This window comes from Colobus angolensis, unplaced genomic scaffold, assembly GCF_000951035.1.
Source record: "Colobus angolensis palliatus isolate OR3802 unplaced genomic scaffold, Cang.pa_1.0 Scaffold34, whole genome shotgun sequence".
In the NCBI taxonomy this organism is placed as follows: domain Eukaryota; kingdom Metazoa; phylum Chordata; class Mammalia; order Primates; family Cercopithecidae; genus Colobus; species Colobus angolensis.
In genome coordinates, this window is record NW_012116710.1 from 2,257,029 (window position 1) to 2,272,703 (window position 15,675).

Consider the following 15,675-nt stretch of genomic DNA (forward strand, 5'->3'; position numbering starts at 1 on the left):
CACAGTGAGCTATGATCTTGCCACTGCACTCCAGCCTGGGCAACAGAACGAGAACCTGTCTCCAACAAAAATTTTTTTTAATCCTGAAACCCAGACACACCCAGACCAGTTACATCAGAATCCAGTCCAGGAGTGGTGAGTCCTCGGCATCAGTATTTTTTTAAAGCTCTGATTATGATTCCAATGCGCAACCAAGTTTTAAAGCCACTGGGCTAGGTGCTGGAAATATAAGTAGTCCTGCCCTTGTAGGGATCAAAGTCTAAGTGAAGGACACCTGAATTCATTCAATGGAATATAGTGGACCGGGCGTAGTGGCTCACACCTATAATTCCAACACTTTGGGAGGCTGAGGTGGGTGGATCACCTCAGGTCAGGAGTTTGAAACCAGCCCGGCCAACATGGCAATACCCCATCTCTACTAAAAAAATGCAAAAATTAGCCAGTTGTGGTGGCACATGCCTATTGTCCCAGCTACTCAGGAGGCTGACGCAGGAGAATCGCTTGAACCCAGGAGGTGGAGGTTGCAGTGAGACAAGATCTTGTCACTGCACTCCAGCCTGGGCGCAGAGTGAGACTCTGTCTCAAAAAAAAAAAAAAAAAAAAAAAAAAAAAAAAAAGAATATAGTGTTAAATGCCTTAATAGAGATATGGAGACAATACTGTAGGAACCCAGAAGAAGAAATGCTTAGATATGGCTAAGGGATATAGGAAAGCTGCAGAAAAGAAGGAACAGTTAAGATGGGCTTTGTAGAATAAATAGAAGTTCATTGATACTTTCCTTCCCTCTGCCTCCCTCCCTTCCTTTCTCTTCCCATCTTGTTTATCAACCTTTCCACCTCTCCTTTGTCCTTTTCATTCTTCTCACCTACTTTGTTTCAGGTGGGCTCTGAAATAGGCCCATAAAGAGACAATAGTAAACATAAATGAAATGCTAATGTGCAAGACACATCCTCTTCCTGGAGAAGAGAATCCTGTGTGTAGAGCCCCCCAAAACTGAAAGAACCTGGAGAGTTTGGGGACAGCGAGTTCATTTTTGCTGGAGTGCTGTGGTTCAAAATATGAAGGAAATGTCATACCAACAGTCTAAGGAGTTTGAACTTTTCCTTCAAGGCATTTAGAAGCAAAACAATATATGACAAGATTTAAAACAGTGTTTACCACATCTTGGGTGTTACCTGAAGTGACTGTAAATGTTACAGAAATGTACCATTAACTAATATTGACTCACTGATTTTCAAGTCTTACTTGTACATTTAAGTCCTTCTGATTACCTCCAAGAGAGTCTCAATTTGGTGTTGGGATGTTTTTATTATTTATTTATTTACTTTTTTATTTTGAGAAAGAGTCTCGCTCTGTCACTCAGGCTGGAGTTTAGTGGCACGATCTCAGCTCACTGCAAGCTTGGCCTCCCGGATTCACACCATTCTCCTACCTCAGCCTCCTGAGTAGTTGAGACTACAGGCGCCCGCCACCATGCCCAGCTAATTTTTTGTATTTTTAATAGAGACGGGGTTTCACCGAGTTAGCCAGGATGGTCTCGATCTCCTGATCTCGTAATCCGCCTGCCTTGGCCTCCCAAAGTGCTGGAATTACAGGCATGAGCCACTGTGCCCGGCCAGTGATGGGAGGTTTTTAACACCTATCTTACTCTTGCTAAGGTTTCTCTTTTAAGCCTTCTTCACAATATCTGACTAGAATTAAATCACACTGTTTTACTGTCATTTTATTTATGCCTATGGAAAGTTCTATAGATAACAAAAAAAGATAACTGGTTTTTCATATGTGGTAGTGAAATAAACTTCAGCAAAGAAGTGGATCCATTTAAATTATATATAAAGTAAATGGTGGTATAGGAAAGACAGATCAGCAAAAATGATAATGGGAATAAGTAACTGAAGGAGAGAAATGTGGATTTAGAAAGATTGCTTGCAGTTGACACGGGTGGGGACTACAGAGGGTGAAATTGGAAGCGGGCTGGCCAGTTAGGGGGCTGTTGCAGTATCCCTGGTGAGAGCAAACTTGAGCTTAGATCAAGGCAGCCTCCAAAGGATAAACAAAAGGAGTAGGCGGCTGGCCTCCAGAAGGCCATTGACAAACAGGAGACACCAGAGCATGTTCTAGGGAGGTGACACTGACTGAAGTCCACTGGGTAGGTTCAGGGGCAGATGAGAGAGACCAAGTCCCAGGGCCTGACCTCAGGTCTAAGGCAGTGAAAGTACTGGGCATGAAGACAAGAATTTTAAATTCCATTATTGGCCTTGGGTGCCAAGGTGAGCTCATACACAGGAATCAAGGAGCAGGAGGCAGCTTCCTGCTGGATCCTAAACCTGGCTGGGCACCACATTCACCAGGGGAGCTATTAAAAAACACCTAAACCTTAGTGTTTAGACATTAACTGGAATTGCCTGTGCCTTGGGGGAATGGCCAGCAGCCCCTGTGGAAAACAGTTCAAGTCTGCCTTTTCATGCTTCCACTATAGCATGGAGGAGATCAAGGGGTCAGACTGTGTAGACCGGTTCCGGGTCATGCAGGAATGCATGCAGAAATACCCAGACGTCTATCCCCAAGAGTCATTGGCACCAGTCCAGACCTGCTGGATCCTACTGAATCGACTTAGCCAGATCCCAGTGTACGATATATTTCACAGTTGCTCTGATAATTCTTGTGAACCCAACCTGGATGTAACCACAGTGTAAAAACCCTTACTACTCAAAGTGAGGTTCGTGGGCCAACAGCATGGGCATCACCTCGGAGCTTGTTAGAGATGCAGAATCTCTGGCCCTACCTCAGACCTCCTGAACCATTTTAACGAGACTCTCAGAAAATGTATTTGCATTTGAAAGTTTAGGAAGCACTGTCCTAGACCAGTGGGTTTTTTTTAATCCTGGCTGCACACTGGATCACCTGGGGACCTTCAAACCATAGTGGCTGGGAGTCTGGGAGTGCGGCCAAGGTATCAGTAAGAGTTGTTTTACACTAAGCCTTTTAAGAACACTCAGTTGTAGGAAATAACATAGAGCAATCCTGCATACACTTTACTCAATTTCCTCCAGTGGTAGCATATTGCAAAACTGTAGTAAAATATCACAACCACCATTGACATAAAGACAATCAAGTACAGAAGAGTTCCATCACCAACGTTGCCTTTCTATAGCCACATCCCCTTTCCTTCTCACCTCCCCCATCCCTAACCCCTGGCAACCACTAATCCATTCTCCATTTCTATAATTGTGTCATTTCAGGAATGTTATATAAATGTCATACGGTTAGTAACCTTTTGGGACTGCTTTCACTTCACATAATTCTCTGGAGACTCATCCAAGTTGTTGGGAATAGCACTAGTGCATTCCTTTTTACTATTGTGTAGTATTCCACAGTTGGTTTCTCATTCACCTATCAAAGAGTATCTGGTTGTTTCCAGCGTTGAGCTATTATGAATAAAGCTCCTATAAGCATTCATGTTCAGGTTTTTTGTAGGCAAATAAGTTTTAGTTTCTTTGGGATAAATGTCCAGGAGTGCAATTACTCAAGTTTATGGTAGTTACATGTTTAGTATTTTAAGAAACCGCCATACTCTTCCAGAATGGTTGTATCATTTTACATTCCCACCAGAAATATATGAGTGATATAGTTTCTCTGCAGTCTTCATCAGCATTTGGTGTTACCACTGTCTTTTATTTTAGCCATTCTGATGGCTGTGCAGTGATATCTCATTGTGGTTTTGATTTGTACTTTTCTGATGGCTAGTAATATTGAACATCTTTTCACAGGCGGATGGGCCATCTGTATCATCTATTTGATGATGAAATGTTTCCTCATGTCATTTGCCCATTTTCTCATTGGATTGTCTGCTTTTTACTGTTGAGTTTTGAGAGCTCTTTATATATTCTAAATAGTAGTCCTTTGTAAGATATGTGGCTGGCAAATATTTTCTCCTTGTCTTTTTATCCTCTTAACAGGGTCTTTCACAGAACAAAATTTTTCCTTTTCATGGAGTCCAATTCATTGCTTTTTCTTTTTGTGGATCATGTTTTTAGTCACAAGTCTAAGAACTTTTAGCTTAGCTGTGGATCCTGAAGATTTCTTCTAATGTGTTTTTCTACAAGTTTTGTAGTTTTACATTTTACATTTAATGGTCTGTGGAGCATTTTGAGTTAATTTTTTGGTCTGTGGAGCATTTTGAGTTAATTTTTTGTTTGTTTTTTAGACGGACTCTCGCTCTGTCAGCAGGCTGGAGTGAAGAGGTGCGATCTTCGCTCACTGCAATCCCCGCCTCCCTGGTTCAAAAGATTCTATATTTTTAGTAGAGACAGGGTTTCACCATGTTGGCCAGGATGGTCTCAATCCCTTGACCTCATGATCTGCCTGCCTCGGCCTCCCAGAGTGCTGGGATTACAGGCATGAGCCACCACCGTGCCCAGCCTGAGTTAACGTTTTTATAAGACATAAGGTTTAGGTTGTTGTTCAGTTTTTGCCTGTGACGTCCAATTGTGCCAGCACCATTTGTTGAAAATGCTTTAATTTTGCGCCTTTGTCAAAAATCACCTGAGAATATTTGTGTGGTTCTATTTCTATTTCTTGACTCTCTGTTCTATTCTATTAATTTATGTGTCTACTCCTTTGCCAATACCACAAAGTCTTGATTAGTGTAGCTATTAATGTATAGTAGTTTTGAAATTGGGTAGGTCGATTTCTCCCATTTTATTCTCTTTTTCTCAAAATTATTTGAGTTGTTCTAGTTTCTTCACTTTTCCCTATACATTTTAGAAGAGTCTTGTCTATATCTGTAAGACATCTTGCTGATATTTTGATAGGAATTGCTTTAAATCTGTATATTAATTTGGGAAGAATTGACATATTTACTCTGTTGAGACTTGCGATCCATAAACACTCTCCATTTATTTACATCTTTGATTTATTTCGTCAGCATGTTGTAGTTTTCAGCACACAGTCCTGTACAAGTTCATCTGAGAATGTGTTGTTTTACTTTTTTTCCTTGTAGATATTTTCACTGAGTAAAAGATTCTGGGCTGACAGTTCTTTTCTTTCAGCATCTGAAAAATATAATGCCATTTTCTTGTCTCTATGTTTTCTGTGAGAAATCTGCTATCATTCCCATTATGGTAAGGTGTTTTTCTCTGACACTTTCAACATTTTTTGTCTTTCATTTTCAGGAGCTTAATTATTATGTGTTTTGGTGTATATTTAGGGGGCTTATCCTGTTTGGTTAACAGCTTCTTGATTCTGTAGAGTTAGGTCTCTTGCCAAATTTGGGACGTTTTCAGCCATTATCTCTCAAAGCACATTATCATTGCCACCCTTTTTCTCATCTCCTTCTGGGACTATGATTATATGAATGTTAGATCTTTTGTTATAGTCCCACAGGACCCTGGAGTTCTGTTTGTTTATTTATTTGTTAGTCTCTTTTCCCTCTGATGTTCAGATTTGGGAATTTCTATTGTTTTAACTTCCAGTTTACTGATTCTTTCCTCTATTCCTGCCTTCTTTAAGCCCATCAATTGGGTTCTTTTTTTTTTTCAGGTAGAAATCATGTTTCCTTTTAATTGAATATTTAATTCACAATGTTCCCTCTCTTGCTGCTGCTCTGGTAATAATTAGGTCCCCACCTCTCAAGAACATTGCACCTGGCCAGACTGAGAGCCAGTGTGAACATGGGCCCCAAACCAGGGCTTTCGGAATAACAAGGAACAGCCAAGCCAGCCTCTCCCTTCACTTAGAAAGGGACTGTGAATGCGAGGGTCCAAATCTTCACTGTCCAAACACAGAAAACCAGGAGCTCAACACCAACATGGAAACCAAAATGTATCAGGAATGAAGTGCAGTACCCAGTCACATACTCAAGGTCAAGATGGGTTTGCAGAAATCGTATCTGACCATCTGGCCTCTGCTAGTAGAGGCCCCACCCCAGCATTTTTAAGAGAAGATGTTTTTGTTTCTGTTACTTGTATTATTTCCCCAAGGGGTACAAAATCTACTAAAAGGAATATAATGAATCAGAATAAATCAGCTCACTCACAGGAAACCTTCCTGGGTAACGGTTTTTAGTTGCTGAGCTTATTCAGCACGTGATTTCAAAGTGGCAAAATTCAGGGCAATCTGAGAAGAGAATTCAAAAGTGGCAGCTACAGGTTTGGGTAGGACACACATACATACAACCCCCATTTTTTTTCAGTGTGTATGTCAAGAGGTCAAGACCCCTGATCATCAAAATAAGTTATTTTGTGTATTACAGTGCACAGGACACCAGAGGGAAAGACACTTTCTTGGAAGGTGACGACAAGGCCTTTTGCAAAAGGTCCACTCCAAAAGGACTGGAGCCCAGTGCCTTGTGGCCTTCATTAACTTGACCCCTCCTCTTCTTTGGTTGCAGTGGCCTCAGTAGGAGCTGTTTCTTCTGCTTGTTCTGCTGGCTGCTTCTCCCTTTCCTCTTCCTCGTCCTCATCCTGTTGGGGATAGAGGTCTGGGTATTTCTGCATGCATTCCTGCATGGCCCGGAACCGGTCTACACAGTCTGACCCCTTGATCTCCTCCATGCTATAGTGGAAGCAGGAAAACGCTGACTTGAACTGTTCCCCACAGGGGCCGCTGGCCATTCACCCAAGGCATGGGCAGTTCCAGTTAATGTCTCCATTGGCAGTATCTATCCATGCTCCTCATATGGATCATTGGGTTCATCAGCCACCGATTCTGCATTGCTTGGAGTTTCATGGTCTTCTTTGGTTACAAATATGATTTGATCTTTCCCATCCTGCCAGCAGTAGGACATGGCTGCAGCCCAGCCCTGAGACCTTGCAGAAGTGGCAGCAGCTGCAGCTTCACGCCATGACCTCCCTCTCCTCAGGCAGGGCGGGCACCTCTGCGTTCTTATTTCAACTATTATTTCCATTCTAAATTTCCATTGGTTCTTCTTTATATTTTCTATTTCTTTGCTGAGACTTTATTTTTTTAATTTGTCTCAAGTGTGTTCACATTTGCATGTTGAAGCATTTTTATGATGATTACTTTAAATGTTTTGTCAGATAATTCTAACACTTCTGTCGTCATGGTATCTATTAATTGCTTTATTTATTCATTTTTAAATTTATCTTTATTTTTATTTTATTTATTTATTTTTTTAAAGACAGAGTCTTGCTCTGTTCCCCAGGCTGGAATAGAGTGGCATGATCATAGCTCACTGCAGCCTCAAACTCCTGGTTTAAGCAATCCTGCTGCCTCAGCCTCCCAAGTAGCGGGGACTACAGATGCACATCACCATGCCTGGTTAATTTTTTAAAAAATTTTTGTATAGATGGGGTCTTGCTATGTTCCCCAGGTTGCTCTCAAATTCCTGGGCTGAAGGGATTCTCCTGCCTCAGCCTTCCAAAGTATGATTGCTTTTTTTCTTTCTTTGAGATGGAGTCTCACTCTGTCGCCCAGGCTGGAGTGCAGTTGTGCAATCTCGGCTCACTGCAAGCTCTGCCTCCCAGGTTCACACCATTCGTGAGCCACCGTGCCCGGATAGTATGATTGCTTTTTAAAAATCCTATTTGGGCCAGGTGTGGTGGCTCACGCCTGTAATCCCAGCATTGTGGGAGGCTGAGGCAGGCAGATCATGAGGTCAGGAGATCGAGACCATCCTGGCTAACACGGTGAAACCCCATCTTTACTAAAAATGCAAAAAATTAGCCAGGCATGGTGGCATGTGCCTGTAGTCCCAGCTACTTGGGAGGCTGAGGCAGGAGAATGGCTTGAACCCGGGAGGCAGAGGTTGCAGTGAGCCGAGATCACACCACTGCACTCCAGCCTGGGTGACAGAGTGAGACTCTGTCTCACAAAAAAAGAAAAAAATCCTATTTGAATTCCCTTCTCATTTTTTGATGTGAAGAATGATTTTCAATTGAAATATGGAAATTTTAGGTATTATGAGACCTAGGATCATATTTAAATCTCCTGATTTATCTGGTTTTGACTGACACTGCCGTAGCAGGGGAAGCCGGAGGACACAAGGGGAGAGTGTGCTGCCTCATTACTTCCAGGTGAAGGCAGATGTCCTGGCTCCCCACTTAGCTTCTCTTGACACCTGAAGGGTGTGGGTTCCTCATTATTGCTGAGCAGATGTGGGAGCTCCATCTCCCCACTAGGCCACTGAAGATAAGTCCCCAGCTGGGAGGGATTAGAGTGCCTCCTCACTGCTCCCCTTGCACCCCTACTGACACCGTGGGAGTGGGTGCAGGGCTTGTCACCACCTGACAGGATGCAAGTCCCAGCTCCCTGCTAGGAATGGTGGGGACACCACCCCAGCAGGGATTGTTGAGTCACTTCATTACAGCTTGACAAGGGTGGAAGTCTTGGCTTCCCTCCCTCCTTCACCTCATCTGGCTCGGACAGGAATGGGGCACAGTGTTTTTGTATGGTGTTTGGCTGAAATAGAGCAGGTGTTGTGTAAAAGTTTTCTATTTTGCTAGGCAGCCCCTTTCCCAGTCCTTTGGCTAGACACAGCAGGCTTTTGTTTTGCCTGTGCCGATTGCCATTTCTGAGCTGCCAGCTTCTTCAGCTCAAACTCTCTGATGTATGTGGCCAAACAAAAGCCCGGGGAACTCATCACAGTGTCATTCATTGAGTCTCAGTGTTCCTCACTGCTTTGCCTTTGCCTCTCCACCTGTCAGAGTCTTCTTCTATTTGCTTTAAATGTAACATCCAGAGTTTTGGTTGTACTTAGCAGAATAGAGAAAAATGCCTCTACTCAGTCTTCCTGAAAGAAGACATCTCAATATGTTTTAAAAGCTTTTGACACAGTGGCTCACGCCTGTAATCCCAGCACTTTGGGAGACTGAGGCAAGTGGATCATTTGAGGTCAGGAGTTTGAGACCAGCCTGACCACTATGGTAAAACCCCATCTCTACTAAAAACATAAAAATTAGCCAGATGTGGTGGCAGGCGCCTGTAATCCCAGCAACCCGGGAGGCTGAGGCAGGAGAATCACTTGAACCTGGGAGGCAGAGTTTGCAGTGAGCTGAGATCATGCCATTGCACTCCAGTCTGGGTGACAGAGCGAGACTCCGTCTCAAAAAAAAAAAAACCGAAAACAAAACTCTCAGGCAGGCAGAGTCGAGAATTACTGGTACAGGCTGGCACCTCCATGAGAATAGGAACTGTGTTCATCCCTTGGCTATCGTAATATCTGTACCTGGCAAGAATATTCATCAGTGAAGATTTTGTGGATGGCCTGACGGAAGGAAGGGAGAATGAATGGATAAACAGATGAATGAATAAATGAATCATCTGTGAATATCAGAATAGAACTAGGAACCAGATCGAGTCACACTCATCTATGCCCTATATATAAATAACTTCTATATATAAATAACCCGTATGTATAAATAGCCTGGCCCCAGAACCAGCAAAAGGGCTTGACCAGCAGGTGGTGCTAAAGAGCCCCAGGTGTGGGATGAGGTGGCAGCTGCAGGCAGGTGTCCATCAGGTCACTTGACTGAAAGAGACGAAAGTTACAGGAACTCCTAATCACCTGGGAGCTCTCTCTTATAAATGCCGCATCTGGCTCTCTTTTTCTCCTGCCAGCTCTTTTATTTAGTTCAATATCATCAATCACTTTTTTCTTCCTCAAGAAGAGAACAGCCTGAATAACTTTGGTCTTTGAAAGTATATTGCTCAGAGTTTAGTCTCCAAGGATTCGAAGCAAAATGAAAACATTATTCATCATGTCCTGAAATGATACTTGTGTGTGTGCTGGGTTTGGTAGTGTAATCACTGTGTCCTTGTCTCATGTTAGCACGGATATCCATATTTTCAAATTCCTTGGAATCTTTATTCAAAGCGTTTGTTTATTTTCCTCTTTTCACTGTGAAAAAGAGGATGATGTATTCACTATATCCCTTTCTCATGCTAGCACGGATGTCCATGTTTTCAGTTCCCTGGAATCTTTATTCAAAGTGTTTATTTATTTTATTCTCTTCACAATGAAAAAGAGGATGGGGTAGGGGAGTATGTGAAGTTCACTGGAAGGTCTTAGCAGATGGGTGCCACTTGGGCCTTTAAGTGAAACTTGCTCTTCAGTCACTCTGGAATCTCTTAGTGCAGGCACCAAGCCCTAAAAGCTACAGAAGCCTCTGCTTCCACATCATTAAAATGGGGGGCAGAATTATTTTGGTGAGGTCACCAGCACGATGAGGATTAAATGACGCAATATGGAAAATCTCCCAGCCTGATGCAATCATGAAAATATTACTTTTCTTTTTCTTCTTTTTTTTTGAGACAGAGTCTCACTCTGTCGCCCAGGCTGGAGTTCAGTGGCATGATCTCAGCTCACTGCAACCTCTGCCTCTCAGGTTTAAGCAATTCTCCTGCCTCAGCCTCCTGAGTAGCTGGGATTACAGGCGTGTGCCGCCATGCCCAGCTAATTTTTTTTTTTTTTTGTATTTTTAGTAGAGACAGAGTTTCACCATATTAGCCAGGGTGGTTTCAAACTGCTTACCTTGTGATCGGCCCGCCTTGGCCTCCCAAAGTGCTGGGATTATAGGTGTGAGCCACCGCGCCCAGCCTCTCTCTTGCTTTTTGAGGTTGGAATGTAAGAGATAACTGAGCAGGGCTTTTAATGCTGCCTTTTTTTTTTTTTTTCCATTTAGTGATAATATCCTTCAGCTTTCCTTTCCTGCACTTAGCTTTAAAAATTCCAGCCTCTCACACCAGGGCTGGGGGTTGTGGGGAGTATACAAACAAACAAGTTCAGTCTCTTAAACCAAATTATAAAATGAGGGAAGATCACAGACGTGTAGGAGGAAAGGGTTTGATGTAGCTCAGTCATTCCTCTCCTTCCACTTCCGATGACTAATTTAGAAGTTACGCATAACATCTCACTGCCCCTTTTACAAGAAACCATGAGATCTATTTTATCTAAATCTCGGTTCTGGTTAAAGCAGTTCTTCTGCTAAGCAACTAGTTTGTTTTCATTTAAATGATACTGAGAATCTTATAACTGATCCTGTTTCCCAACACTGGTGCAGTGAAATGGATTTTAAAAACAGACAGATCTGGAACCCAAAGCAGCCTCTTTCTTAATCCACTGAAAAATTTTTAAAACAACTTGATTGAGGTGTAATTTTCCTATCATAAAATTCACCCATTCTAAGTGAATCATATAATTCAGTTATCGTATATTCAGTTAGTAAATTTACAGAATTGTATAATCATCATCAGAATCCAATTTTAGAACATTTCTGTCTTTTCCAAAAGATCCCCTCCTGTTCCCCGCTCCAGGCAACCACTAATCTATTTTCTGTCTCTATAAATTTGCCTGTTCTGGACATTTCATATAAATTGAATCGTTCAATATGTTGCCTTTTGTGTCTGACTTCATTCACCTACCATGATGTTTTTCCAGTTCCTCCATGTTGTAGCTTGGAATAGTACTGTGTTTCTTTCTAATGACAAAGAGACCACATTTTAATCAAAATCCATTCACCAGTTGATGAACATTTGGGTTTTTTCCACTTTTTGGTTGTTATGAATAATGCTATGAATATCTGCATACAAGTGTTTCTGTGGTCACATGATCAGTTCTCTTGGGTATAATCTAGGTGTGGAATCAATCACTGAGTCATATGGTAACCATGTTTAACCATTTGAAGAACTGTCAGACTGCTTTTCACAGTAGCTACACCATTTTACATTTCCACCAGCAGTGTTTGAGAGTTCTTATTTCTCCACATCTTCACCACCACTTGTTACTGTCCTTCTTTTTAAATTATAGTCATCCTAGTATATATGAAGTGGTATCTCACTGTGGTTTTGATTTTTCATTTCCCTAATGACTAATGATGTTGAACATCCTTTCATGTGCTTTTGAGCCATTCCTATATCTTGTTTGTTGAAATGTCTATATAAATCCTTTGCCTATTTATAAATTGGGTTATTTATCTTCTTGTGATTGAGCTGGAAGAGTTCTTTATATATTTTGGATATATCAGATATATGATATATCATATATATGACCTATAAATATTTTCTTCCATTCCATAGCTTTTCATTTTCTTAGTGGTACCTCTTGAAACCCAAAAGTTTTTCATCTTGATGAAGTCCAATTTAGCAGTTTTTAAAAATTCCTTATGCCTTTGGTGCTGTATCTAAGACAATCTTTGCCTAACTCAAGGTCACAAAAATTTAGCTTTTACATTTAGGACTATCATCAATTATGAGCTAATTTTTGTGTAAGATATGAGGGAAAGGTCTAAATTCATCCTTCTGCTGGTAGATCTCGGTTGTTCCAGCATATGAATTAATTGCATTTTGTCTGCTGCCTTCTTCTATCCCCTCCTCTATTTTAGCATTCCCAGAGGTGAGCAACACTCCCCCTCCTGCCCCCAGTGGCAGCCCCCCACCCCCCACTTACCCCCACTTTTAAAATCTGGAGTTTTTGCATGAAATCTTTTAGTTTTTAAATGTTGTCAATTATTCAATTGTTTCATTTGTCTTCTTGATACATCAGATATATATCAGATATATGAGACCAACAGATTGTCTTGATGGCACAACTCCAATCCCAGAGTTCCAGAAGAGAGGACTGGGCTGACTGGTCTGTTCTGGGTCAGAGGACAACTTCTGGTTCAATCACGTGTGCCCAGGTGTCAGGGTTACATAGTATAATTATGGCTGCCAGAGCCCAGCCTAGGTGAGATGACGGTTCTCAGAGAGGAGGCTTGACTTGAGCTGGGCAAATATCCCAAAAGGTGTCCACTCCTGGGTCATTATCTCATATTCAGCATTCTGCATGCCCTATGAACCAGCTTGAGGTTTCTACCTGGGGGCTTGCAAAATTTGTTTTTTTTTTTACCCTGTGTAGTGTTCAAGAAGACAAATGAAATATTTCAATTGAATAATTGACAGCATTTAAAAACTAAAATATTTCATGTAAAAACTCCAGATTTTGTGTTTCCTTTTAAAAACAGGCAGATCTGAGTCTGCAGCAGTTGGTGGCACATGAGTGGCAGCTGCCCCTTCAAGTAGAGAACAGGCTCTTCAGGTTGCCTTGGTCCCTAACACTCCCTCTTGCTCCCCACACAGTCCTCTGTTCTTAGTAACTTTTCTTCTCTGACTCTGTAGACTCTTTGCATGTGTACCTTCACCCCTGGAAAACCCACTGGGGCCTCTGCCTGCCCACAAGGTCATCTGCCTCTTGCATCTTACCCAGAGGCTGACTCTTAAGCCAGAACTCCTCTAGATTCTAAGTCAGTCAGGTTCCTGTAATACTAGGCCCATAATGGCATTTTGCTATTTGCAGTCTGCTCTATTCATCACAACCAGTGGCACTGATAAGCCTGGGTGTTTCATGGAAATTATGGCCTGGCCAGACTTAATGAGACTATGCAGTACTGGAGCACCTTCATGCATGACACCTCTTTCTCAGAATTAGATCAAAGAAATTAATGTTCTGACTGACTTGACTAGAATAACCAGCCCACAAATGAGGAAGAGGATAGAGCAGTTTGGACCGGGGAGTAGCAGGTGAGGCAGTTTAGAATGAATCAAGAAAGGAATCCCAAACTCTCACTTTGTACTAGAGAAAATAAAAGATGTGCTAAGCATGTGGAAAACATTTATTTTTATTTTTTATTGAAGAAATCTATTTTATTTTGTATTTTTCAAAATGAATGCAGTTAGCTCTTATTTTCCCTATTATAAAATGAAGACAATCTCATTGTTGAAATCCTGAGAAATACCAAATATAATAAATATCATCCAGTACCCAGAGAAAACCATGGTTGATGTAACAAAGATTCACCCTGGATAGAAGCCTGTTAGTTAACGGAATTAACTTTGTCCTGTGCAAACAAACCACATCTTCTATAAATGTAATTTCATCATAAGCATTTTCCCATTTCATTGCTGGTGCTCCGTAATTATTATCAATGACCCCATGATATTCTATTATGTAGCTACTGAGAGGTGAAGCCAGCTGTACTTCCTGGGTGGAGTGGGGACTTGGAGAACTTTTCTGTCTTACCAGAGGATTGTAAAATACACCAATCAACGCTCTGCTCTGTAGCTACCAAGGAGATTGTAAAATGCACCAATCAGCGCTTTCTAAAACGCACCAATCGGCAGGAGTCTAAAAGTAGCCAATAGCAGGGAGGACTGAAAAAAGGGCACTCTGATAGGACAAAAATGGAACATGGGAGGGGACAAATAAGGGAATAAAAGCGGGCCACCCCAGCCCATCAAGGGGAATCTGCTTGGGTCCAGTTTTGAGCTGTGGAAGAGTTCTTTTGCTCTTAACAATAAATGTTGCTGCTGCTGCTGCTGCTTCTTTGGGTCCATGCCATCTTTAAGAGCTGTAACAGTTGGCTGGCGGCTGGCGCGGTGGCTCATGCCTGTAATCCCAGCACTTGGGAGGCCGAGGCAGGCAGGTCAGGAGATCAAAACCATCCTGGCTAACATGGTGAAAACCCGTCTCTACTAAAAATACAAAAAATTAGCTGGCCATGGTAACGGGTGCCTGTAGGTGCCTGTAGTCGCAGATACTCAGGGAGGCTGAGTCAGGAGAATGGCGTGAACATGGAAAGCGGAGCTGGCAGTAGCGGAGACTGCGACACTGCACTCCAGTCTGGGCGACAGAGCAAGTCAGTCGCCAAAGAAAAAAATAAAAAGCAGTAGTACTCACCGCGAAGGTCCGCGGCTCCATTCTTGAAGTCAGCTGGACCAAGAACCCTCCGGAAGGAACCAGCTCCAGATACACTATCTCAAGATATATTTAGTTCCCAAATGCCAGCTCATTTCCCTTCATTTCTTGTCGTAAATAACGTTGCAGTGAGCATCTTTGTGCATAAATCTTTATTTACGCGTTAGATTACCATGAGATGAATCTCTAACTGTAAAGTGGTCAGGGAAAAGTAGAAAAGTGGGACCCAAAGGTATGGAACAGTATTCGTCAATGGGATAAATCCTACTTCAAACTTCTGTAAGTCGGAACTTCCTTTTGAAAATTGTGCCTACACTTTCTGCACTTAGCACATCTACGCCGGCTTCTGCTGCTCTTGTATTGGTTTGGGTCTCTCTGTTTGTTTGTTTTTTTTTTTTTGAGGTGGAGTCTCGCTCTGTCACCAGGCTGAAGTACAGTGGCATGATCTCGGCTCACTGCAACCTCTGCCTCCTGGATTCAAGCGATTGTCCTACCTCAGCCTCCCCAGTAGCTGGGACTACAGGTGCATGCCACCATGCCTGGCTAATTTTTGTATTTTTAGTAGAGACAGGATTTCGCCATGTTGGCCAGGCTGGTCTCGAACTCCTGACATCAGGCAATCCACCTGCCTTGGCCTCCCAAAGTGCTGGGATTACAGGTGTGAGCCACTGCGTCCGACCCCGGGTTTCGTTTTTTAGGGCTTATCCAGTAAACCTCTGTTGAGCACCTGTCATGTGCCAGACTGGTGCCAGGCTCAGGAGAAATGACGGCAAGCGAAAATGCAGGGTCCCTGCTGTCAGCGAGAGGCACGTCCCCATGGTATTGCACTTCAGAGGCAGAAATAGTGGACATCCCCCATGGCCTGGAGTTGCTCCGCATTTAGTTGGAGGAGAATCAGCTGAAGAATGATAATCCCACAAAAAAGTTGATATAAGAAGGGCATGTTAGAAGTTGAGGATACCAAGAGAAAGGAAGAAGTAAGA

At 42.5% G+C, this 15,675-nt stretch overlaps 1 protein-coding gene and 1 pseudogene across 3 annotated transcripts in view; one reads left to right on the plus strand and one right to left on the minus strand.

The window, feature by feature from the left end:
• HRH1 (histamine receptor H1) overlaps positions 1 to 15,675 on the plus strand; it is a 127,851-nt gene that overhangs the window by 93,518 nt on the left and 18,658 nt on the right. The window lies entirely within an intron of this gene.
• Positions 6,260 to 6,787, minus strand: LOC105519090 (annotated as a pseudogene).